Source organism: Hylobates moloch, unplaced genomic scaffold (assembly GCF_009828535.3).
Source record: "Hylobates moloch isolate HMO894 unplaced genomic scaffold, HMol_V3 SCAFFOLD_4, whole genome shotgun sequence".
NCBI lineage: Eukaryota > Metazoa > Chordata > Mammalia > Primates > Hylobatidae > Hylobates > Hylobates moloch.
In genome coordinates, this window is record NW_026652279.1 from 144,250,777 (window position 1) to 144,276,791 (window position 26,015).

The window sequence follows — 26,015 nt, forward strand, 5'->3', positions numbered from 1 at the left end:
AATTCATTCCAAGTGGGAAAAAGTTACCAGCTCCATTTCAGCAATCATAAAGATATATTAATAATATTTTGAGTCAACCTTCATTAACCTTCTGCAAATCCAGTCACCAATTCCAATTTCTAACCATCAGGAAATGAATATTAAAGCAGACAGTTTGTGCAGTGAAGTCTAAAAACAAAAGAGAAGCAGAACAAATTCTTCCGTGCCTTCAAGGAATTTTAATCCACTAAGAGCTAAAATATACTCCAATTTCGGCCGGGCGCAGTGGCTCACGCTTGTAATCCCAGCACTTTGGGAGGCCGAGGCGGGCGGATCACGAGGTCAGGAGATCGAGACCACGGTGAAACCCCGTCTCTACTAAAAATACAAAAAAATTAGCCGGGCGTGGTGGCGGGCGCCTGTAGTCCCAGCTACTCGGAGAGGCTGAGGCAGGAGAATGGCGTGAACCCGGGAGGCGGAGCTTGCAGTGAGCCGAGATTGCGCCACTGCACTCCAGCCTGGGCGACAGAGCGAGACTCCGTCTCAAAAAAAAAAAAAAAAAAATATATATATATATATACTCCAATTTAATTGCTAGAGAAAACAAGCTGAAATGTAGAATTTATGTTTTAACTGAGTACAGAGAACTGTTGAGTGGACATTAAGGTAATCCAAGAAACAAATTATAGTGGACTCCTCTATGACGTGAATTTACACCTGTATATTAAAGAAAAGAGGGACCCAAATGATCAGATAGAGAAATAAAAATATTTCAATAGGGAGAATTTTATATGCTAAGACTCAAAGTGAAATACACAATTTCATAAAGTTGGTAAAAAGAAAGTAACCCCCTAATTTGACATTAAAGGGGAGATGGTTAACACAGAAAATATTGAATTTTTAAAATAAAGGTGATGGATTATGTTCACACTTACATATCATAAATCTTAGTCATCTTATACAAATACAGGCATAACTTTTAAAGTTATGCCTGTATTTGTATTTGCATTTACAGTATTCCCCTTTTATGGTCACTCAAGATCTAAAAGTATTCAATGGGAAATTCCAGAAATAAACAATTCATGACTTTAAATTGTGCAACGTTGTTAAGTCGAGTGAGGAAATCTTGCAGTCTTGCTCTATCCCATTTGGGATGTGACTCATTCCTTCATCCAGGTCGTCCACACTGTATAAAATACCTCTTAGACATTGATATAGTTACTCTTGACATGCAGCCGTATGCATCTTCATGGCTGGATAATTTAGAAGCAAATGATCCCCCATACTTACCTAATGCTAAATCACAACGCCTACCATCATTCACCTCACTTCATGTCATCACATAGGCACCTTATTATCTCACATCATCACAAGAAGTAGAAAGATGATTACAGTGAAATATGTCAAGGAGAGAAATGTCATATTACATAACTTTATTATGGCATATATTTATAATTGTTCCATGTTCTACTTTATTATTAGTTGTTAACTTCATGGTGTCTAATTTATAAATTAAACTTTATCATAGGTATGTATGTACAGGAAAAAAAAATATGTATAGGGTTCTGAACTACCTGAAGTATTAGAGAGACACTGCTGGTTTGGAAACCTATTGCTCCCCATACTCCCTCAGATAAGGATGCACTACTGTAGATTTATCTGGATTTCGGCTTTATGAGCACTAGAATTTTGATTTTAATATTTATTATCAGCCAGGCATGGTGGCTCACGCTTGGAATCCCAGCACTTTGGGAGGCCAAGGCGGGCGGATCATGAGGTCAGGAGATCGAGACCACGGTGAAACCCAGTCTCTACTAAAAATACAAAAAAATTAGCCGGGCGTGGTGGCGGGCGCCTGTAGTCCCAGCTACTCGGAGAGGCTGAGGCAGGAGAATGGCATGAACCCAGGAGGTGGAGCTTGCAGTGAGCCGAGATCGCGCCACTGCACTCCAGCCTGGGCGACAGAGCGAGACTCTGTCTCAAAAAAAAAAAAAAAAAAAAAATTTATTATCTAAATTTTTCAGTTAACTATGAATTTTGTTGCTTTTTAACAAGAATTTCAACCTTCATTTTAGATATGGGGGTACGCATGCACATTTGTTATGCTGGAATATTGTGTGGGGTTCAGACCCTGTCATACAGTTAGTGAGCATAGTACTCAATAGGTAGTTTTATTAACCCACTTCCCTTCCCTCCACACACAGTGTCTATTGTTCCCATATTTATGTCCATGTGTATTCAATGTTGATATGGTTTGGCTCTGTGTCCTCACCCAAATCTCATGTTGAATTTTGATATTTAATATTGGAAAAGGTGCTTGGTGGGCAGTGATTGGATTATGAGGGTGATATCCCCCTTGCTGTTTTGATAGTGAGTGAGTGCTCATGAGACCTGATGGTTTAAAAGTGTCTGGCACTTCCCCCATTGCTTTCCTTCTTTTCTGTCACCATGTAAATGTGTACGTGCTTCCCCCTCTTCACTTCCCACCATGGTTTTCAGTTTCTTAAGGCCTCCCCAACCAATCCTCCTATACAGCCTGTGGAAATGTGAGTCAATTAAACCTCTTTTCTTTATAAACTACACAGTCTCAGTCAGTTCTTTATAGCAATGTGAGAACAGACAAATACAGACAATTGTTACCAGGAGGTGGTTATTGCCATAAAGATACCTGGCAATGTGGAAGCGACTTTGTAACTGGATAATAGGCAGAGGTTGGAACAGTTTGGAGAGCTCAGAAGAAGACAGGAAGATGAGGGAAAGTTTGGAACTTCCTAGAGATGTGTTAAATGGATGTGACCAAAATGCTGATAGTGATATGGACAGTCAAGTCCCATCTGAGAAGGTCTCAGATGAAGATGAGGAAGTTATTGGGAACCAGAGCTAAGTTCACTCTTGCTGTGCTTTAGCAAAGAGACTGGTGGTGGCCCTGCTCTAGAGATCTGTAGAACTTTAAACTTGAGAATGCTGATTTAGGATATCTAATTGGAAAAGTTTCTAAGCAGCAAAGCATTCCAGATGTAGCCTGGCTGATTCTAAAAGCTTACACTCATTTGCATAAACAAAGAAAGGACCTGAAACTAAATCATATTTAAAAGGAAAGCAGAGCATAAAAGTTAAAAAAAATTGCAGCCTGATCATATGGTAAACAAACAAACAAATAAAAACATTTTCTGGGGAGGAGCTCAAGCCTGCTGCAGAAATTTGCATAAGTAAAGAGGAGCTAAATGTAAATACTCAAGTCAATGGGAAAAATGCCTCCAAGACATTTCAGAGACCTACTCAGTAACCCCTCCCATCACAGGCCTGGAGGCCTAGGAGGAAGAAACAATTATATGGGCCAGGCACAAGGCCCCATTGCTCTGTGCAGCCTTGAGACATGGTTCCCTGCATCCCAGCCACTCCAGCTTTAGCTGTGGCTAAAAGAGGCCAAGATACAGCTGAAGACATTGCTTCAGAGGGTGAAAGCCCAAAGCCTTGGTGGCTTCCATATAGTCTTGGGCCTGAAGGTTCACAGTAGGCAAGAGTTGAGGTTTGGGAACCTCCTCCTAGATTTCAGAGGATGTACTGAAATGCCTGGATGTTCTGGAAAAAGTTGGCTATGGGGTAAAGCCCTTATGGAGAACCTCTACTAGGGCAGTGCAGACAGGAAATGTGGGATTGAAACCTCCACATAGAGTCCCCACTTAGGCACTGCCTAGTGGAGCTTTGAGAAGAGGGCCACCATCCTCTAGACCCCAGATTGGTAGATCCACCAACAGCTTGCACCATGCACCTGGAAAAGCCACAGGCATTCAATGCCAGCCCATGAAAGAAGCTGCAAGTGCTGTACTCTGGAGACTTATGGGGGTGGAGCTGCTCAAGGCCTTGGGAGCCCATCTCTTCCATCAGTGTGCTCTGGATGTGAGACATGAAGTCAAAGAAGGTTATAGCAGAGATTTAAGATTTAATGACTGCCCTGCTAGGTTTTGGACTTGCATGCAGCCTGTGGTTTCTTTATTTTGGCCAATTTCTCTCATTTGGAACAGGAGCATTTATCCAATGTATGTACTCCCATTGTATCTTGGAACTAACTTGTTTTTGTTTTTTTTGTTTTTTTTTTTTTTTTCATTTTACAGGCTCATAGGCAGAAGAGACTTGCCTTGTCTTAGATGAGACTTTGGACATGGATGTTCAAATTAATGCTGAAATGAGTTAAGACTTTGAGAAACTTTTGGGAAGGCATGATTCCGTTCTGAAATGTGAGAACATGAGATTTGGGAGGGGTCAAAGATGGAATGATATGGTTTGGTCCTGTGTTCCCACCCAAATCTCGTGTTGAGTTATGATCTTAAGTGTTAGAAGAGGGGCTTGGTGGAAGGTGACTGGATCATGGGGGCAGATTTTCCCTTGATCTTCTCATGATAGTGAGTGAGCTCTCATGAGATCTGATGATTGAAAAGTGTGTGGCACTTCTACCTTCACTCTATGTCTCTCCTCTCACATGTGAAGATGTGCTTGCTTCCCCTTTGCCTTCTGCCATTTTTGTAAGTTTCGTCAAGCCTCCCCAGCCATGCCTCCTGCACAGCCTGCAGAACGTGAGTCAAATAAACCTATTTTCTGTGTAAACTACACCTTCTCAGGTAGTTTTTTTTATAGCAATGTGAAAGTGAACTAGTATAAATGTTCAGCTCCCACTTATAAGTTAGAACGTGTAGTATTTAGTTTTGTTGCTGAATTAATTTGTTTAGGATTATGGCCTCTGGCCCCATCTGTGTTGCTGCACAAAAACATGATTTTATTCTTTTTCATGACAGTGTAGTATTCCATGGTGTATCTGTGCCACATTTTCTTTATCCAATTTATGACTGATGGACAACTGATTTGATTCCATGTATTTGCTATTTTGAATAGCACAGCAATGAACATACAAGTGTATGTGTCTTTATGGTAGAACAATTTATTTTATTTTGGGTATATGCTCAGTAATGAGGTTTCTGGGTCTACTAGTAGCTCTGTTTAAGTTATTTGGAAAATCTCCAGACTGCTTTCCACAGTGGCTGGACTATTTTACATTCCCACCAACAGTGCTAAAGGATTCCCTTTTCTCCACAGCTTCACTAGCGTCTGTTGTTTTTTGACTTCTTAATAATGACCACTCTGACTGCTGTGTAATGTTATCTGATTCTGGGTTTGATTTGCATTTCTCTAATAATTAGTGATGCTGAGCATTTTCTAGTGTTTTTTTCTTGACCACTTGTATATCTTATTTTGAGAATTGTCTGTTTTTGTCTTTTGCCCATTTTTTGATAGGGTTAGTTGTTTTTTGTTTGTTGATTTGCTACGTTCCCATATAAATTCTGTATATTAGGTCTTTATCGAGTGCATAACTTGCAAATATCTCCCTCCATTCTGTATGTTGCCTGATTGCTCTACTGGTAGTTTATTTTACTCTGCAGTGGCTCTTCAGTTTATTTGGATCCCGCTTGTGTATTTTTTATTTTGTTATAATCGCTTTTGGAAACTTAGCCAAAATCCTTTGCCAAGGCTGATGTTGAGAAGTATATTTCCTAGGTTATTTTCTGGGATTTTTATTTTATGAGGTCTTAACATTTAAATCTTTAATCCATTTTGAGTTTATTGTATGTGACAAAAAACAGAGGTCTAGCTTCAATCATCTGTGTATGGCTAGCCAGTTATTCCAGCACCATTTATCGAATAGGAAGTCCTTCCCACATTGCCTTTTTCTGTTGGCCTTGTCAAAGATCAGGTTGTTATATGTGTATGGCTTTACAAGGAGAACTACACAACACTGCTGAAAAAATAAAAGCGGACACGAATGGAAGAATATTCCATACTCATGGATTGGAAGAATCAATATATAAATGACCATACAGCCCAAAGCAATTTACAGATTTGATGCCACTCCTATCAAACTACCAATTTCATTCTTCACATATCTAGAAAAAACTATTCCAAAATTTGTATGGAAGCAAAAAAATCCCAAAGAGCCAAAGCAAAAAGAACAAAGCTAGAGGCATCACACTACTCGACTGCATACTGTACAATAACACCACAGACATGAAAACAACATGGTACTAGTACAGAAACAAACACATAGACCAATTAAACAGAATAGAAAAGTCAGAAATACAGCTGCATAAACATTTTGCATTTGTTTAAGGAGAAATGTGTGGGAACAAAAAGGATTTGGTTGATAATTGTGTCAGTCACATTTTGTATTGATAGCCAGTTTTAAATGATCTTACCCTACATTATTTTATTTCATTCCACATGAAATTTTTTGGAGAAATTGGTGCTAATCATATCATATTGTGTACATTTTATGACCCAGTAGTTAACAAAATAGACAAAAGTTGCAGACCTTGAGAAGCTTATGCCTTAGTGGAAAGAGACAAAGAGTAAATTTACCAGAGTAAGTGAGTAAATAATGGTGACAGGGCTATGTAAAAGAAAGTGGGAGATCATGATTGAGTCCCAGGGCTTTCAATTATAACCAGGGTCTTCAGAGTTGGCTCTGATCTACTTCTTCTGCCTTTGCTCGGATGTTTGAAGAGAAATTATAATTGCCTTCATTGCTGCAAAATGCCTTATTTTCTTCTAGTATATTTTACAAAATATTACCTTTTTGCTGAACTAGATCTGAAAATAGTGCATGTTGCTAAAGTTCTTTAGCAAATTGTTCTCTTCACTATGCTCAATAAGCAGTTTATAGAAAAATTACATAATTTTCTCAAATAATACATTTTTCTAACTCCAATTATTCATTTATTCTTAAATGTCTGACGTTCATTCTTCTATTGCCTGGATAACAAACTATTGTAATATTTTAATTACATTATATTTGTTTTTATGTGTCATCTAAACTTAGTTATTAATGGCATGCCTCTTTTTATAGAAACAGAAATGTATGCAGCATCACACATTTATTATTAACATTATATGTTAATGATATTGAGCCTACACAAACTTAAATGTATTAGACCACAGTGATTCTTTTTAAAACATCGTGTTTGCTATGTTTTTCTATCTGTACTTACGGTTTTTTAAATTATTTTTCTATGTGTGGTTTGGGGCTGCCTGTCTGTGATCTGAAGAATTTACTGAGAATGTATTCTCAAAGCCAAAGCCAGCAGAAAATCATCTGCTGTACTCTCTGACCTTTGCTTCATTCTCTTCTCTCTCACTTTGACCCTCTGTTTTGACCCTCTGACCTACATCTATAAGGGCCTTGTGAATAAATTGAACACACTTGGGTAATCAGTTTAATGTCATTTAAGTTTGACTAGCAAACTTAAATTCTTTCTTCAGAGCCAGCAATGACAGGTGAAGTCTTTCTCAAATCCCCTCACTTTTTCTCCATTTCATCTTCACATCTTGTTCTTTGATTCTCTTTTTTTCTGCCATCCTCTTCCACGTTTCAGGACTTTGTTATTATATTGGCCCCACCTTGAAATTCCAGATTAATTTCTCTACTTTAAGATTAGCTGATTAATAATCTTAATTATAACTTCAACCTTAATAACTCTTTACTATGCCACCCAACATGTTCACATGTTCTGAGAATTAAAACATGAACACTTTTGGGAGGCATTATTCCGATTACCACATGGTTACAACAAAAGTATGGAAACTTATAAATAGTTGTTAAGCACAGTATTTTTCAGAATTGTAAAGAAATATTATTTTAAAATTTTCCATATGGTTTTCTTCTTAATGCATGAGTGATTCTACAGCATTCTTGACATATGGTTTTCCTGAGAGGAACATTTTGCAAATATTCTTATCCATCTTGTTAACACTATTTTGATAAAATTAAAATCTGTATTTTAAATTTCATAAAATATCTCTTTCACCTCTCCTCTTAGTTTGTATAAATTCCTTGTGCTTTATTCCCTCTGCCACCATTTCTTGTTTTTTTCAAATTATTTCAGCAGAATATTTATTTATTTGAGAAATAGTTATTTATTTGAGTAGATCTATATAATAGTTAATCCATTAAAAATCCAGTGTAATTTTCTTATTGTCAAACTTTCTTCTGTGAAATATTTTTCTATTAGAAGTCTTACAGTTTTCCATGTTCAAAGATATCTGACCTGCAAGAAGCCAGGGATGGTCCCATTCAGATAGATCTCTAGGCCTCATTATGTATGATCCTGCCAAATAGGCCCAAGTTGATTAGAGATGTGGCCTCCCAATGTTATCAATCTATAATCTGCTTATTGTCACTTATGAGAAAAAGAATTCTGCTCAAAGAGTTTGCCTATACACTATACGGTAGTGATTACCTACCCAAATCAATCCTGTCTCCTGGGCACTTATAATTAGAAACACAGATAGAGATGGAGACTATGTTGATTAAAGAGATGGAGCCAACAAAAAGAAGTGGTAATAAAGAAAAACTGAATCAAGGGTGACAGAATTCACAGTATACAGCTAAATTGACATGTTACAATAACAACTTGTCTACACAGCCTGAAAATGAACCACCCTTAACTGTTAAAACTCAGTATTTTTCTCCTTACCAACAAAATGAGTTAAATTTACTTATATTTATAGAAAGATAAAAGTTAAAGTGTTCACAAAATGGGGACAGGGGTTATATAGTCCATAAATGATGAATGGGTAAAGATGTGGTACATATACACAATGGAACATTATTCAACCATAAACAATAATGAAATTTTGTCATTTGCAACAACATAGATGGAACTGAAACACATTATGTTAAGTGAAATAAGTCAGGCACAGAAAGACAAATTTTGCATATTCTGATTATGTGGGAGATAAAAATTAAAAAAAAACTCAATGATATGGAGACTAGAATGATGATTAGCAAAGGTTGGGAAGGTAGTGAGGAAAGAGGGTAAAGTGAGAATGATTAACGTGTATAAAAATAAAATTGGATAGAATAAATAAGATCTAGTACTTAGTAGTGCAGTGGGGTGGCTATAGTTAACAATACTTTATTATGTATTTTTAAATAACTAAAAGACTGGAATTGGAATGTTTCTAACACAAAGAAATGATCAATGCTTGAGGTGATACATACTCTAATTTCCCTGAATTGGTTATAACACATTGTATTTCTATATCAGAACATCACATGTATCCGATAATTATATACAACCATGGGATATGTATAATAATTTAAAACTAAGAAATGTGGAGCAATGGCTTGAAAAAATTTTAAAACCAAAGAATGTCTAATTCAGTAAAATTGAATGAATATTTATAGTGTGCTAATTTATCTTCTACAAGTGTTCATATACATCAAACTTTATTCCTACAAAAACCTTTGAGATAGGCTATAAGAATATACTTCAGTTTCTCAGTTTTAGGCAATATAATATATACTTTAGAGTTATACAGAGGCAGAATTTGAAAAAAACCTCTTCATTTCTAATTCCATGTTCTTTATACATTTTAAATGTTATACATATTTCTTCAATTGGAAAAAATAAGAACAACAAAATTTTAGATGAAAAACAAGAGACTCTTTCTAACTTTCTAATATGATCACCAACTAAGCATATGCAAAATAAAAGAGAAGGCTATAGAGGAAAACTATCTGTAAGTGCTCTAACAATTACTATCTTTTTAATTCAGTATGTTTTTTTTCAGTATCAGGAAAGAAATAAATCATGGAGTAGTTTGCATTAGAGAGCTGTCATGGTTACTTTTATATGTAAAAGTGACTGGGCTATGGGGTGCCTAGGTATTTGGTTAAATAGGCTGTGTGTGTCTGTGAGAATGTTTCTAGATGAGATTAATACTTGATTTGGTAGAGTGAGTAAAGAAAAATTGCCCTCCCTAATGTCGGTGGGCCTCATCAAATTCATTGAAGGATTGAACAGAACAAAAAAGCTGAGTTAGGAAGATTGCCTCTCTCTCTCTCTCTCTCTCTAATGACTGTCTTTTAGTAGGACCTCAGTCTTCTCCTACCTTTAGTTTGAGACTCAGATTGGGCCTTATACACATACACAATCAGCTTTCCTGCTTCACACTCAGGTTGAAACTATACCATACGTTTCCCTGTGTCTGAAAACCATGTAAACTGCAAATCACGGGGCTTCTCAACTTCCATAATCACATAATCCACACAATCTTATTCCTTATAATTTCTCTCTCTCTTTCTTTCTCTCTCTCTCTCTCAACCCTTAATTTTTTTTCTCTGAAGAAGCCAGACTATTACAGGGAACTAGTTAGAAAATATCCAGTGTCTGTCCAGACACTGTGGCTCATGCCTTAATCCCAACACTTTCCTAGACAAAAGCAAGAGGATCACCTGAAGCCAGGAGTGGAAGACTATCCTGAACAACAGAGTGAGTCTTTGACTCTACAAATAAAAAAAATTAAACAGTCATGGGACAGGTGCCTGTAGTCCCAACTACTTGAGAGGCTGAGTTGGGAGGATTGCTTGAGGCCAAGAAGTAAAGGCTGCAGTAATCTATGATGGCATCACTACACTACAATCTGGGCAACAGAGCAAGATAGAAAGAAAAAAGAAAAGAAAAGGAAAGAGAGAAAGAAGGGAGAGAAAGGAAGGAAGAAGGGAGGGAGGGAACGAAGGAAGGAAGGAAGGAAGGAAGGAAAGAAGGAGAGACAAAGAAAGAAAGAAAAAGAAAGAAAGAAAGGAAAGAGAGAGAAAGGAAGAAGAGAGAGAAAAGAAGGAAAGAAAGGAGAGAGAGAAAGAAAGAATGAAAAAGAAAGAGACAGAAAGAGAAAGAAAGAAAGAAAGAAAGAAAGAGAAAGAAAGAGAGAGAGAGAGAGAAGGAGGGAGGAAGGAAGGAAGGAAAAAAGAAAGAAAAAAGAAAATATTCATTATCCAAGAAATCCAAAGAAATAGCCAATAAATGGGTTCTCTTCAATTAAAAGCAGTTTAATTCTAAAGCTTGTAGCAAGAGATTAACGTGAATTTTTAATTCAAAGAATAACAGAAAATTTCTCAATTGTTCATGACTTGAAAAGACCTCTGTTTCACTGGCCAGACTTCATATACTGAAGTACTTATCTTGGAGCAGCTAATTATAGATCAAATTCCCATTAGCTCATTAATTAATCTACCCAAATCAATCTCATTAATATTTAGAAATATGTTCTCTGAACTCCATCTCTACTAGTTCAGGTATTTATCATTTGTTTCCTAGGTTACTACAAAAATTTCCCATATTTTCTTTATTCTATTTCCACCCTGTACAAATCGTCATCTACATTATCGTCAGAAAGAGAAACCAAAAATCTGAATCAAAACATTTAATTGACAAATTTAACAACTTTCAATGAGTGCTGTAAATACAAGATAAAATTCAATATCTTTTCATGGCATTCATAATCTTCTATGCTTTTTATTTTTATCTTCATTTCTAGATAATTTTACCTCATAGTTGACTCTTTAACAAGTTTTTTTAGATATTGAAAGAACAATTCTTTTCCATATTCAATGCTCTGTTACCTGTATTTAAACATATTCCTATTAATACTTAATTTAAATGTTATGTTTTCATATCTCTCACTATAGACTTTCAACTTACCTAGAAGCATAACCCATGTCTTATACACTTTTCCTCTTTTGTCCTGTACCTAAAACAATGCCTGGCATATGGTTGGTGAACAACGTTTACTAGAATAACAGACTTGTGCACCCCCAAAATGTTTTCAAATAAATGCACATATCTTAGTTGTCATGTTAGAGTTCTTCAGAGAAACAGAACAAATATGACAAATATATGCATATTATGTGTATATATATATATCTCTGTATACATCATATTTTCTTTATTAATTCATCATTAGATGGGCATTGAGTTTGATTCCATATCTTCGCTATTGTGAATAGCAGTGTAATAAACATGGGCATGCAGATGTCTCGTTTGACATACTGGTTTCATTTCCTTTGGACATATATACATATATTCAGTAACATGGTTAAATGTTATAAAAGCTTAAGTATAAAAGCTAAATGTTATATATTATCTTAAGCAAGTTAGCCTTTGTAAGATCTTTTTTTTTTTTTGCTTTATCTAGTATCTGATGATATTTAATCTTTCTCATAAATTTTTCACAAATACTAGCGCTTGGTGCTTTCTAATGACCTTAAATAAATACTACATACAACAAATGATTTACACATTTTCAAGTGCTGTACTTCTTTTTTAATGTAATTAAACAATTTATAGTTGACATGTAATAATTACATCTATTTCTGTGGGATACAATATGATGTTTCAATACATGTCTACATAGTATAATAATAAAATTTGGGTAATTAATATATCCACCACTTTAAACATTATCATTTCTTTGTGGTGACAACATCCAAAATCTTATTTTCTAGCTATCTTGAAAAGTACAGTACATTGCTATTTGCTATAGTGACTGTACTATGTAATAGAACACCAAAATTTATTCTTCCTGTCTAACTGTAATTTTACACCCATTGACCAACATCTCCACTGTAGAAAACAGTATGGAGGTTTCTCTAAAAATTTAAATGAAAATATCATATAATCCAACAATCCCATTACTGGATATGGAAAGTTACACTTATTCCTACTCAAAGTAGAAGCAAGACAACTTTTTGGAAATGTTGAGTAAACCATCATTAAATTTTGCTGAAAAGTTGACAGTATTCACTTAACACGCCACTAAATATTTAATAAACGTTTGACATACTTTGACTCGTTTTAGAGAATTTAGATATTTGTCAATTTTAGAAATGTTTTCACATCAATATCACTTGATACATCACAAATAGAAGAAGGATTTGTTATCACAAAGTATCCATAAGGACATGGCTATGTCCTTAGATAGCCATGAAGCTTTTTGTTGCCACTCCCTTTTTGCTGTTCTATAATTTTGTCACAAAACAGGAAAACTGAGGTCAAGAGGAACCTTTTGGCAGACAATGAATCTGGTGTTTCGTATAATACGGATGTCATTCCATTCTAACAAAATGGTTTAGCTGCCTGATTTCTTTTGTATATTTACTATGTGTTCAACTATATAGAAATGCCATTACAATTGCTTATCTCTATGTGCATGTTTCTCTTTATCATAAATGACCTTGCAGGAACATTTTTCTAAACAAAATGTACATGGCTGTTTCTGTATACCAAGAGTGTGGATTCCAATAGTCTTTAATGAATGCTAGCTAATAATAGGTTCTAGCTAATTATGGTTTATAGTAATAGTTACTTTTCTGCTGCAAATATTGTTTGTTGCCTCAATTCATTTCAAGGTCCTATGATTTGGGAATTTCTGCACAAACTTGTATCCTGGGAATAAAATAAAATTATAGTTTTATTTATTTATATGATGTTTTATTTTAACTGAATTTAAAATTTTTTCCAGAAATATACATTATGACATGGTCAGTCATGGTGACTCATGCCTGTAATCCCAGCAGTTTGGGATGCCAAGGCTGGAGGATCACTTGAGGTCAGTTCAAGACCAGCCTGGCCAACAAGGTGAAACCCAATCTCTACTAAAAAAATACAAAAATTACCCGGGTTTGGTGGTGGAATCCTGTAATCTCAGCCACTCTGGAGATTGAGGCAGAAGAATGGTTTGAACCCAGGAGACAGAGCTTGCAGAGAGGATGCCACTGCACTGCAGACTGGAGCAAGATGCCATATAAAATATATATATATAATATATATATATAATATATATATTATTTATATATACTGCTCTGGAATATATATATATAACATATTATATATAATATATATAACATATATATTATATATGTACACACTCGCACACACATTATGACAAAAATAAACTAAAATAAAATGTCATAGGTCAAGAAATGAAGATGAAAGTATAATAAAAATTTAAAATTAGATAAAGTCAGCAATGAAATTAGCATTCCAAATGTACTCTCTGTCATTTTTCTAGAGCTGGTGGACCATTTAGTCTTTTTCAGAAGCCTCATGTAGAAGAAGCATGTTTCACACAGTGCTTGACATCTAAGTGTAATCAACATTAAATAATTGTTTTTAATGTTTATCTATTGATTTGCATACATACTGATGCAGGTTGAGCTTTATAAAGAAGAGGAAGAACAAAGGCAAGGATAAAATTTAACTGTTTTAGAATAAATTGTCATATACAATTAGAATGACTTCTCCCAAACAGAATTATTTAGATAATGTCAATGTTCCTATTTCATAATGTACTAAAAATAATCCTTACAAAATAGTTAAAAGAGAAGTATATAAACATATAAAGATGATACAGTCCTAACCGATTCCTGATTTGTTACTAATAAAAGCAAATATATAAATCTTTCTTTTGTCAGTTTATATTTTGCATAAATCATATGTTCTTCTTAGAATCAATAAAAAAATTGAGTGGTCATTTGACCCTTAAGAACTTAAATTCATTTGTCTTTTATTCACCCCATGAGTTCCCTTTTGGAGAATAAATGATCAAAAATATCAGAGTGTGACAAGACTGACCAATACCAAATAGAATATTTTGGGATGAGTTTAAGGCATGAGGCTGGCATCGTGGCATCAGATTCACTGTGGAGACAGGATATGACTTAGGTCTCCTCCTACAGTAACTAATTGTAAAACCTCATACATATGGCAAGTTATAATGGGCATATACTACCTATAATCTTTTCCTCAATTGAAAGAAGATTCTTTTATATATATTTTTGAGTTATCTACATCTTAACAGCCTCAATTAAAATCAACAAACAAAAATATCTCTGTATATCTTTGATAACATGAATATTTTTGTGCAAAGGTAATTGTGGTTTTTCTCATTACTTTTAATGGAAAAAAACGCACTTACTTTTGCACTAGCCTAATATAGAATAATTAGATCATAACCCTGAACATTCTTAAGTCTTTCACTACATTCTGAGAAATTAACTCTGAACTGATAAGGGAGAAAACAATGCTATACACTTTAAGACTAATTAACAGTATATTTAATGGGTACATAAAATAAAACCTGCTTTCAAGTTCTCTATGAAACAATGCTCAAAGTTATTTGTGACCTTATTAAAATGTATGCATTAAAAATGAACTTATCCTTAAATATGTCAAGTAGGAAATTCACATTTGGATAAATGTGAACCGAGGCTGGATTTACTTCGCTCTATGTAAAATACACATGCCAAATTCACATTTGGATAAAGGTGAATTTATTTATTTATTATTTATTTATTCTACGTAGGGAAAAGTAAATCCAGCCTAGATTCACATTCATCCAAATGTGAATTCCCTACTAGACGTATTTAAGGATAAGTTTATTTTAAATGCATGTAATTTAAATTCATGTGAATTTGGAGAAATGTGAACGTGGGGATGTGTATTCCACATAGGGCAAAATAAATCCAGCCTAGGTTCGAGTGATCAAGCCACATGTTTTGCTCTGCCAGGAAGAAAGAATAATTTTAATGCAACAAAAATATCTTATGCACAATGATTTGTCCCACTAGATTTATAACACTCAAGGGAGGGCCCTTTGTAACTCACCACCTTAGAGGTGATATTTTTCTCTAATCTGCACAAAGACAAAAGTTAGCTTTGACCTAGGCTTAAATACAAGCAGCCTCATATGCCTAGAAAATGTGTATATTCCTCTCACACATTCTTTATGAGACTTAGTGAAACCTTCCTAGTTCTTATGAGAAAAATCTTTAAGCTCCATTATATACAAGGAGGGGATTCATCCTGTCTATATACTTTTTCCCCAAAGGATAAGAAAATGCCTTTTTAAGGGAATAAATCTCAATTTTTCTACAGTCTTGGAGAAAGACTTGGCAAACAGCCTGAGAACTGCCGTAAAACAAAACATTCCAGGGACTGACTTACTAGTCTGTAGATCACCTTAAACTGCTCTGGAACTTTCAAGATTAAAGCAGGTCCTTAGAATGTCACCTATAAAAGTTTGTAACCTTCAGGCTGAGCCTGGAAAAGACCTACTGCTAGTAAAAGTCTAGGAATAAAGGCAGGGTTACATTGGTGCACTTACCGATCTCAGATGTTTCATTCTGAATTTCAAGTCTGGTTTATCGTTTTCTATCATTTTCGTCATGAGTGAGGAATTAAGAAGAGTCAAAGACACAGGAGATTGAGACCATCCTGGCCAACACAGTGAAACCCCGTCTCCACTAAAAATTACAAAAAATTAGCGGGGCGTAGCGGCGGGTGCCTGTAGTCCCAGCTACTCGGGAGGCTGAGGCAGACGCTGAGGGGGGGAGAATGGCGGGAACCCGGGAGGCGGAGCTTGCAGTGAGCGGATATCGCGCTACTTCACTCCAGCTTCGGCTACAGAGCGAGAGACTCCATCTCAAAGACACACACACACACACACACACACACACACACACACACACACACACACACCACACACACACACACACACACACACACACACACACACACACACACACGGAATTGGCTTCAGATATACAATAGTTTTAGAATCCCATTTACCAATTTATTGAAAAATAGTATTAACAAAATCGTAGCTGTGGTTACTGATAAAAACTACTAAAAGTGGCTAAAAACAATGGATATTCCCTTTCCTTTTGTGAGTTTGGTTGGTCATTTAAATATGAGCAGATTGTGAAAAACAATGAAACACATAAATAATGTCCAGAAAACTATACAACCTCTGAATGTATACATGCATTGAAATATCACATTGTATCTATAAATATGTGCAATTATATATTAATTATAAATTTAAAAAATAAATGAAAATATATAGCCTCTGAATAAAGAAAATTATATAATTACACGGTCAGCCCTCCGTATTTGTTGATTGAGCATCCTAGGAGTCAACCAATCAGGATTGAAAATACAGTATTTAGGGAATTCATAGACCTGCAGATGTGGAGAGTGGACTTTTGGTATTCACCGGTTCTGAACTTGAGGGTTGAGTATCTGCAGATTTTGGTGGGTACACAGGGAAGTGACCTGGAACCAGTACCTCACAGATGGCAAGGGATGACTGTGTATTTATTATATAACAACATATAATGTATTATAATTGACTATCAAATATTAATAGTTAAATTTCAAACTAGATTATTACAAGCAGATATTTACTTGGGTCCTAACAAACCAATGTGAGCTCATGAAATTTGCATAAATAAAATAGCAAATACATCAGTAGAAAATGTGATTTTATTAAAAGTACAATGTACACATTTACTTTGAATTCTCTGTTATGATATCTATTGCTTAATTAAAATCAGCTCTTTATTTCATATGTTGGACATCTAATTAAATGTACAAATTACAAAAATCATGAAAGGTTTTAAAAGGTAAAATAACATTCCTTTTACTTACTTCCTAGGCAGTAACACTTTAAATTACATCGTTTTATTTCATGTAGAAGTCTCACATGCATATTGATATAAATTTAACAAAATAGGTATTTCCAAGCCCTGATATATTTTGTCATAAGTATTTAGAATAGTAAATATTTTTAAAACCAGGACATTGCTGCTAAAAGTACCGACTGTGATTTACTGAGAAGCAATTCAGAAAAATTATCTCCTAGAACAATTGCTATGAAGTAAACTTGATCAAATAAATAAATCATAAGCACATATTAATTAAAGTAGAAGAAACAAAATAGAATTTTGGACATGGAAATAAAGTATAGAAAGGAGAAAACTAAGGTTCACATTAAAAAAGATCAAGTAATAATCATCTGTTTAACAAGTAGGCTATTTTTTAGCATGATACCTATCAGCGTGTTTTTTTATGCAAAACATGGAAGTTTTCAATGACTAAATATTACTTAAGGGTGAAATCCTCAAATACTTTTAATTACCTCTTTTAAAATAATAACCTCAATTAATCTTGTCAGTATATGCGTTTCTTTCACATAGTACTTATACATCAAAATATTGTTAAAGCTTGATGTATATAATTTGCAGGGCTCTGTCAAGAATGAATCCAGCTTGATTATATATGTTATTTTATGTAAACAGAACATGAAAAATTGCTTATTTTTAACCTTGTACTTCAGATAAAGGGTTGACTAAAATTTTCCTTGCAATGGATAGAAATGCAAAGAAATGATGGAAGAGATAACAAGTTCAAGCATCTTTAATCTTTGATCACTGTCTTGCAATATCCACCCTTATCTTAAGTGTAAAAGAGCATTAGAAAGGAAAAGAAGGAGGAGGAGGAAAAAAGGGAGAAGCGATGGCAAAAAAAGAGATTAAAAAAAAAACAGAATGTAAATTCCAACCTCAGTGAGATCCCCTATATAATGTCAGCTAGATGACATGATCAGGACTATTTTTCCCTTGTCAGTAGGCTGTGGAGTCAGAGGCAGACAGACAGTTATCTTCCATCTTTTCCTCCAAAACCAAACCAACGTCTTCCCTCTTGCCATTCAATTGACGTGGAAAGGCTAGCCTAGGGAGAAACTAGCAAAATAAGACATAAGCTAGTGACTGAGAGCTTGCTCTAGCCACAGAAAAAAGCAGGCCTAGCACCAATTCCCAAATGAAAGCAGTCTCCAGACTGAACATGGCTGAAATGAAAGAGTGACCAATGAACCTTCTCAGCCAAGCTGTATGTCCCAGCATCCAAAAAGTCACGTTGCTCAGACCCAGATTCATCTATGCTGCTTGGCTGAGTCTTCAATCTCAACTGTAACAGTGTTTTGAATTTCACTAATCTGTAACAGTGTTTTGAATTTCACTAATCTAGAGCAGTATTTTGGGGGCCTTGGAGTAGAAAAATAATGTGATAGAAATATTTACCAACATCGAGATTGCTTTCCCTAGAATTCATTGCAGTAAGGGAGAATATTATCCTGACAGTTTTAGCAGTATCTCAAAAAAGGGAAATCAGAGGGAGGTTTTTATAGGATTTGGAGATTTAAGTTTAAATGGTTTAATTTGGATCTTTCAGTGTAGGGTTAGCCAGTTTTGACAGTAGTGTGGCATAGTGGATTAGAGTAGTGATGGTCTTAAAATAAATGTTGGTAAGTAAATTATTGTGTGATAAGTGAACTCCTTGTCCAGCCCAGCAGACTACTCTGCATGAGATGCCTGAAACAAAAAATAAAGTTATGTGTACGTTTATAAAGTATTATCTTTTCTGGACAAAGGGCATAGGAAATGAACTAAATCATATTGATAAAAGTGGTCTCTATTCTTAATCTTAATAAGTGTGATGTTCTGGTGTAGTTTTTCACAGTTTTCAGATGAAACTAATGTTTTGGTTTTGGATTATAAGATTGATAACGGACAATTCTCAAACCAAATGATTTTCATTGTAGAAAAAATTTTAATTAAAAATACTGAACTTGCTCCTGATAATGTTTTAAATCCTAATGTGATATCTTAAGTGTGATTTTGTGAACTGAAATTATATCACAGCAGGAAAACTGCTTAACCCACTGAAATATGATGCATAAATTGTTCTCCCTTATTATAAATTTCTTATCATTATATAATGTTTTAATAAATGTAATGCTTGTCAGAAGTATTTTAATTTGTTAGAGTATGTGTAACTTTTAAAAGTCATTTAAAAGTTAATAATTAAAATACAGTACATGTGACCATTTAAATTATGCTTAGAGATATTGTTAGCAGAGAAGGAGATTTATTGCATTCTATAAAAACTCAACAGCAGAACTGAGATAGACCACAATCTACGTAAGGAGCACATATATACAACATACATGCACAAATAGATGATAAATTGTTTTGAGCAAGTAAGTAATGTATCTTCTAGTAAAAGCTTAACAATTCTTTTCTCCCTTCAGGAACTAGAGTTCACTAGGAAGTAGATAAGACATTATAGTGTTTCTGCATATTGAATAGTTTTAATTATCCATTATTAGTAAAGCCCTTAGTTAAGTACTTCTACTTTGTTGATATAGTTTGGCTTTGTCCCCATCCAAATCTCAACTTGAATTTTATCTCCCAGAATTCCCACGTGTTATGGGAGGGACTTAGAGGGAGGTAATTGAATCATGGAGGCAAGTCTTTCCTGTGCTATTCCCATGATAGTGAATAAGTCTCATGAGATCTAATGGATTTATCAGGGGTTTCCACTTTTGCATATTCTTAATTTTCTCTTGCCACCACCATGTAAAGAAGTGCCTTTCATCTCCCGCCATGATTCTGAGGCCTCCCCAGCCATGTGGAATTGTAAGTCCAATTAAACCTCTTTTTCTTCCCAGTCTCAGGTTTGTCTTTATCAGCAGCACGAAAACTAATAGTAAATTGGAACCAGTAGAGTGGGGCACTGCTGAAAAGATATCTGAAATGTGGAAGTGACTTTGGGACTGGGTAGCAGCAGAGGTTGGAACAGTTTGGAGGGCTCAGGAGAAGACAGGAAAATGTGGGAAAGTTTGGAACTTCCTAGAGACTTGTTGAATGGCTTTGCTCATAATGCTAATAGTGATATTGACAGTAAGGTCCAGGTTGAGCTGATCTCAGATGGAGATGAGGAATTTCTTGGGAACAGGAGCAGAGGTGACTCTTGTTAGGTTTTAGCAAACAGACTGGTGGCATTTTGCCCCTGCCCTAGAGATTTTTAGAACTTTGAACTTGAGAGAGATGATTTAGGGTATCTAGTGGAAGAAATTTCTAAGCAGCAAAGCATTCAATAGGTGACTTGTGTGCTGTTAAAGGCATTCAGTTTTATAAGGGAAATAGAGCAGGAAAGTTCAGAAAATGTGCAGTCTGACAATGCAGTAGAAAAGAAAAGCCCTTTTGTTTTTTTGTTTTTGTTTTTGTTTTTGTTTTTTGAGGATAAATTCATAAATTCAAGCTGGCTGCTGAAATTTACATAAGTAACAAGGAGCCTAATGTTAATCCACAAGACCATGGGGAAATGTCTCTAGGCCATGTCAGACCTTCAGGGCAGCCCCTCCCATTACAGGCCTGGGAGCCCAGAGGAAAAAGTGGTTTTGTGGGCCGGGTCCAGGGTCCTCGTGCTCTATGCATCCTCAGGACTTGGTGCCCTGTGTCCCAGCCACTCCAGCCATGGCTGAAAGGGGCCAAGGTAGAACTCAGGCTGTGGCTTCAGAGGGTGAAATCCCCAAGCCTTGGCAGCTTCCATGTGGTATTGAGCCTGCAGGTGCACAGAAGTCAAGAATAGAGGTTTGGGGATCTCCGCTTAGATTTCAGAAGATGTATGGAAATACCTGGATGCCTTGGCAAAAGTTTGCTGGAGGGGCAGGGCCCTCATGGAGAACCTCTATTAGGGCAGTGCAGAAGGGAAATGTGGGGTCGGAGCTCCGACACAGAGTCCCTAATTGGGCACTGCCTAGTGGAGCTGTGAGAAGAAGGCCACCATTCTCCAGACCCCAGAAAGGTAGATCAACTGGCAGCTTGCATCGTGTGCCTGGAAAAGCCACAAACACTCAACACCTGCCTGTGAAAACAGTGAGGAGAGAGGCTGTTTCTTGCAAAGCCAAAGGGGCGGAGCTGCCCAAGACCATGGGAACTCACCTTTTTCATCAGCGTGACCTGCATGTGAGACCTGAAGTCAAAGAAGATCATTTTGAAGCTTTAAAATTTGACCGCCCCACTGGATTTCAGACTTGTATGGGCCCCGTACCCCCTTTGTTTTGGCCAGTTTCTCCCATTTGCAATGGCTGTTTAACCCAATTTCTGTACCCCCATTATATCTAGGAAGTAACTAACTTGCTTTTGATTTGACAGGCTCATAGACTGAAGGGACTTGCCTTGTCTCAGATAAGACTTTGGACTGTGGACTTTTGGGTTAATGCTGAAATGAGTTAAGACTTTGGGGGACTATTGGGAAGGCATGATTGGTTTTGAAATGTGAGAACATGAAATTTGGAGGGGCTGGGGCGCAATGATATGGTTTGGCTTTGTCCACACCCAAATCTCAACTTGAGTTGTATCTCCCAGAATTCCCACATGTTGTGCAAGGGCCCCAGGGGGAGGTAATTGAATCATGGGGGCCAGTCTTTCCCATGCTATTCTCATGATAATGAATAAGTCTCCCAAGATCTGATAGTTTCATCAGGGGTTTCTGCTTTTGCATCTTCCTCATTTTCTCTTGCCACTGCCATTTAAGAAGCACTCTTTGCCTCCTGTCATGATTCTGAGGCGTCCCCAGCTATGTGGAACTGTAAGTCCAGTTAAACCACATTTTATTCCCAGTCTCAGGTATGTCTTTATCAGCAGCATGAAATTGGACTAAGACATTTGTTAAGTATGAATTGAACTCATCATTGAGGAAAACTTCTTAAATCCAGTGTTTATTCAAGTGTTTATAAGAAATCTCACTTGATAAATGTATACTGAGTGCCTACTACATATGGATCAAGCAATATTCCAGGCACTATGAACAATCAAAAACAAACTAAAAAATAGAAAAATCCATTCTCATAGAGTTTATCATTAAACAAGAAGACATATAAAATAAACAAATAAATAAGTTCTGTGGAATTTCAGATGATGGTACACACAAAACAGAAAAATAGATCAGTGAAGGGGAATACTCTGAATATACGAGAAATTCTGAACAAAGCAGTATCAAACCAAAGGGCAAAAGTTGGTTCTTGGAGGCCAGAAATATTACATAGCACAATATTTTGTGGTTCTCTAAAACTCAAAAACATCTGAAAAAAAATCTTATTCTAGTATTTAATTATCTCATTCGTTTTATTTTTATCTTTCTTTAGAGGACACAATGGAAGACAAAATTGTTTAAAGACATTAAGATATACTGTTTCATATTGAGGCTACTTACTAAATTCAAACAAATATTTATGTATGGTGAGGAATCACATTTTTGGACTCTTGTAAAGCCTCTATTATGTTAAAAATTTTTCTTTTTTTTTTATGTTTTTTATTTTTTATTATTATTATTTTTTTTTTATTATACTTCAGGTTTTAGGGTACATGTGCACAATGTGCAGGTTTGTTACATATGTATCCATGTGCCATGTTGATTTCCTGCACCCATTAGCTCGTCATTTAGCATTAGGTATATCTCCTAATGCTGTCCCCGCCCCCCCCACCCCCACCCCACAACAGTACCCGGAATGTGATGTTCCCCTTCCTGTGTCCATGAGTTCTCATTGTTCAATTCCCACCTATGAGTGAGAACATGCGGTGTTTGGTTTTTTGTCCTTGCGATAGTTTACTGAGAATGATGTTTTCCAGTTTCATCCATGTCCCTACAAAGGACACGAACTCATCATTTTTTATGGCTGCATAGTATTCCATGGTGTATATGTGCCACATTTTCTTAATCCAGTCTATCGTTGTTGGACATTTGGGTTGGTTCCAAGTCTTTGCTATTGTGAATAGTGCCGCAATAAACATACGTGTGCATGTGTCTTTATAGCAGCATGATTTATACTCCTTTGGGTATATACCCAGTAATGGGATGGCTGGAAGTAGAAGATAGTAACTCATATTTTTCAGATATTTTCATGAACAAATGAGTTTTATTTGACAATTAGTACCTTACATTGTTAATCTGCTTGAAAAGGCAAATGTCTAAAATTAAAATTAAATGAAAAATGATTTTTTTATTCAGCACGCATAAATATAAGTTTAGAAAATGATTTATCATTTCATAAAGTAGAAAACTATCTAAATTGTGCTTTCCAATCATATTTTTGTCTATATCAAACTGTAACAAAGTACATATGAAAAATATTATTTTCAAAAGAATAAAATGTTAAGAAAACACCGAAAGACCTAATTTTCTGTAAGCTTCAGATTAAATTTACTTATGGATAGATATGTTCATAAACTTTTATAAATTTTATTTGGAATATGAATTTCCAGCTCCTTTGTTTGCAAGTGTGTGAACAAGTTTACCAGTACAAAAAGCAAACATAAAATGTCCTTCCTTATATATATGTGAATGTGTTTTTCTTTTCCTGATGTTAACAAACCAATTGCAGCAATTATTTAGGATGATATAAAATGAAGGTCCAGTTTCAAATATTGGATCAGTTGAAGAAACTTCATTATTCTCTTCGGTGTACCTTATAAGAAGTGATTATTCCAAAATTGTATTCAAAACATATATGCTCCAATAAAATGTGTTCCACTGTCTTTGATATTTAAGCATTTAGGTATTTAAGTAGAAACTTACTGCTTTCAAAAAGCAAACAGAACATAACCAAGCTGCAACAAAAATAATAAACTTAAATGAATAACACTATTCAAAGAATAATAACCAAACAGAAAGTAAGGAAATGACACAGCAATTAATTATTTCTTTAAGTTGAAAGAAAAATGCAAGACCTAGAGAATAAAGAATAACAAAACATTTAAAATACATGAAAATCCTTTGATTTTTTTTGAATAACATGCTTTGAAGAACACTTGTGGTTTTGTTTTCTGTTCATGTGCTTTGGTTTTCTGATTCCTAAGTTCTGCAAATGACATTTATTGTTAGTAATAACTTAATAAGAATTTATGCATATATTGTTTTATTTCTATGTTAATAAGTATGCCTTCTATTAAAGCAGTATTTTTATATTTTTGTGCATAATCTATAATTAAAATTTAGATTTAGTCAAGGACATTTTTTAAAAAAGTAAATTTTAGAAGATTATATATGAGGATGGACAACTCTCTCATAAAGGCTATTTTATATAATTTAAAAGAGTTTTAAAATAAACATATAAACAGTTTTAAAATAAACATAAATAATACAATCTTCATTTTATATTGAAATGAGTTATGGTGGTACTGGTTAATTATTTAAAGGTTTTGATGAATGTATATGTAAATGCATTATATCTAGTATTGTATACATGGCAACTATAGCCATTCCCCCTGAAAGCTAAAGTATAAAATTAACTAATTCCCTGACCTCAGTCTCTTTTACAGTGGTGATCAAGTAAGAATAGTGCACCATTACAGTGAAAGACAAACACAAAATGCATTCTCTTTCAAATTTTTTAACACTCTACAATTGCTGGAAAGTGAATTGTCCTCATGAGAAAAGGCATTTACTATCAAACCATTATGTTGAAATGAATTCTAAAATGTATTTTTTGCTTATTAATGATTACATTAGAATGGATTCACAAACTTTTGAAAACCAGAGACCTGCTGTGTTTTCAAAAAATAATATAGTTTGAAATCCACTTAACAGGTGTACCACTAGCTAATAAATCTAGGATTAAAAAAAATTTGATCATTTACTTTTACATCAAATTCTATAAACATAAATTATGCACTCCCACCTTACTGAGTATAATTGAAAAGGAGACAGAATTCAGAAAAAAAATTATTTTAGATTTGTTTTTAACTATGAATGCACTACATCACTTCAGCAGCCTGTCTTAGTTAATGTATTTGTAAAAGGACAATAAAAATTTAGATAATTAACACATTCTTACCAACAAATATTATAATCTTAATGTGGTGATTGCCTAAACAGTTTTCATGGCCTTAGAATTGACTCAGGGCTTCTTGTGAACTTGAAAATAAATCTATTCTAATTCAATCATAAAAATAAACTCTCTACATTGAAATCATATCTCAATGTTATGATATAAAGACATTCACTACATTGGCATATTTGTTTGGGGGGAATGACAAAGTAGGTACTAGGTATAATTTGAAATGGAGTAAAATGTCTTATATTATGTTGCAAGTTCCAAAGATTCATCATTAAATTCATTTTATCACTGATTCTTCATGAGAAAACAGATATTTGGCAAAGTTGATATTTTAAAAGATAAATTTACAACACGTTTTTATTTTGCTGAGGAAATGGCGGTGTTCTAGGTAATGAAAGTTTGCATAGTACACTTAGTTGCCCTGCAAATTGATATATTGGAATATTTAGCAACTTGGGAGATAACAAAGAATTACAGCATTCTTTGGGAGACAGATACAGAAGTTGAAAGTTATAGGAAAAAAGTGGGAGAAAGTAAAAATCAATGCATTCAATGTATTTTGTCAACAATCATTTATGGAGATATTTCTATTTGCTAGAATTATGGTTCTGGTAATATTACAATACATGTTAAAAATCCAGGCCAATGAGATCATAATCAATTGGCTAGTTTAAAGTTTACTA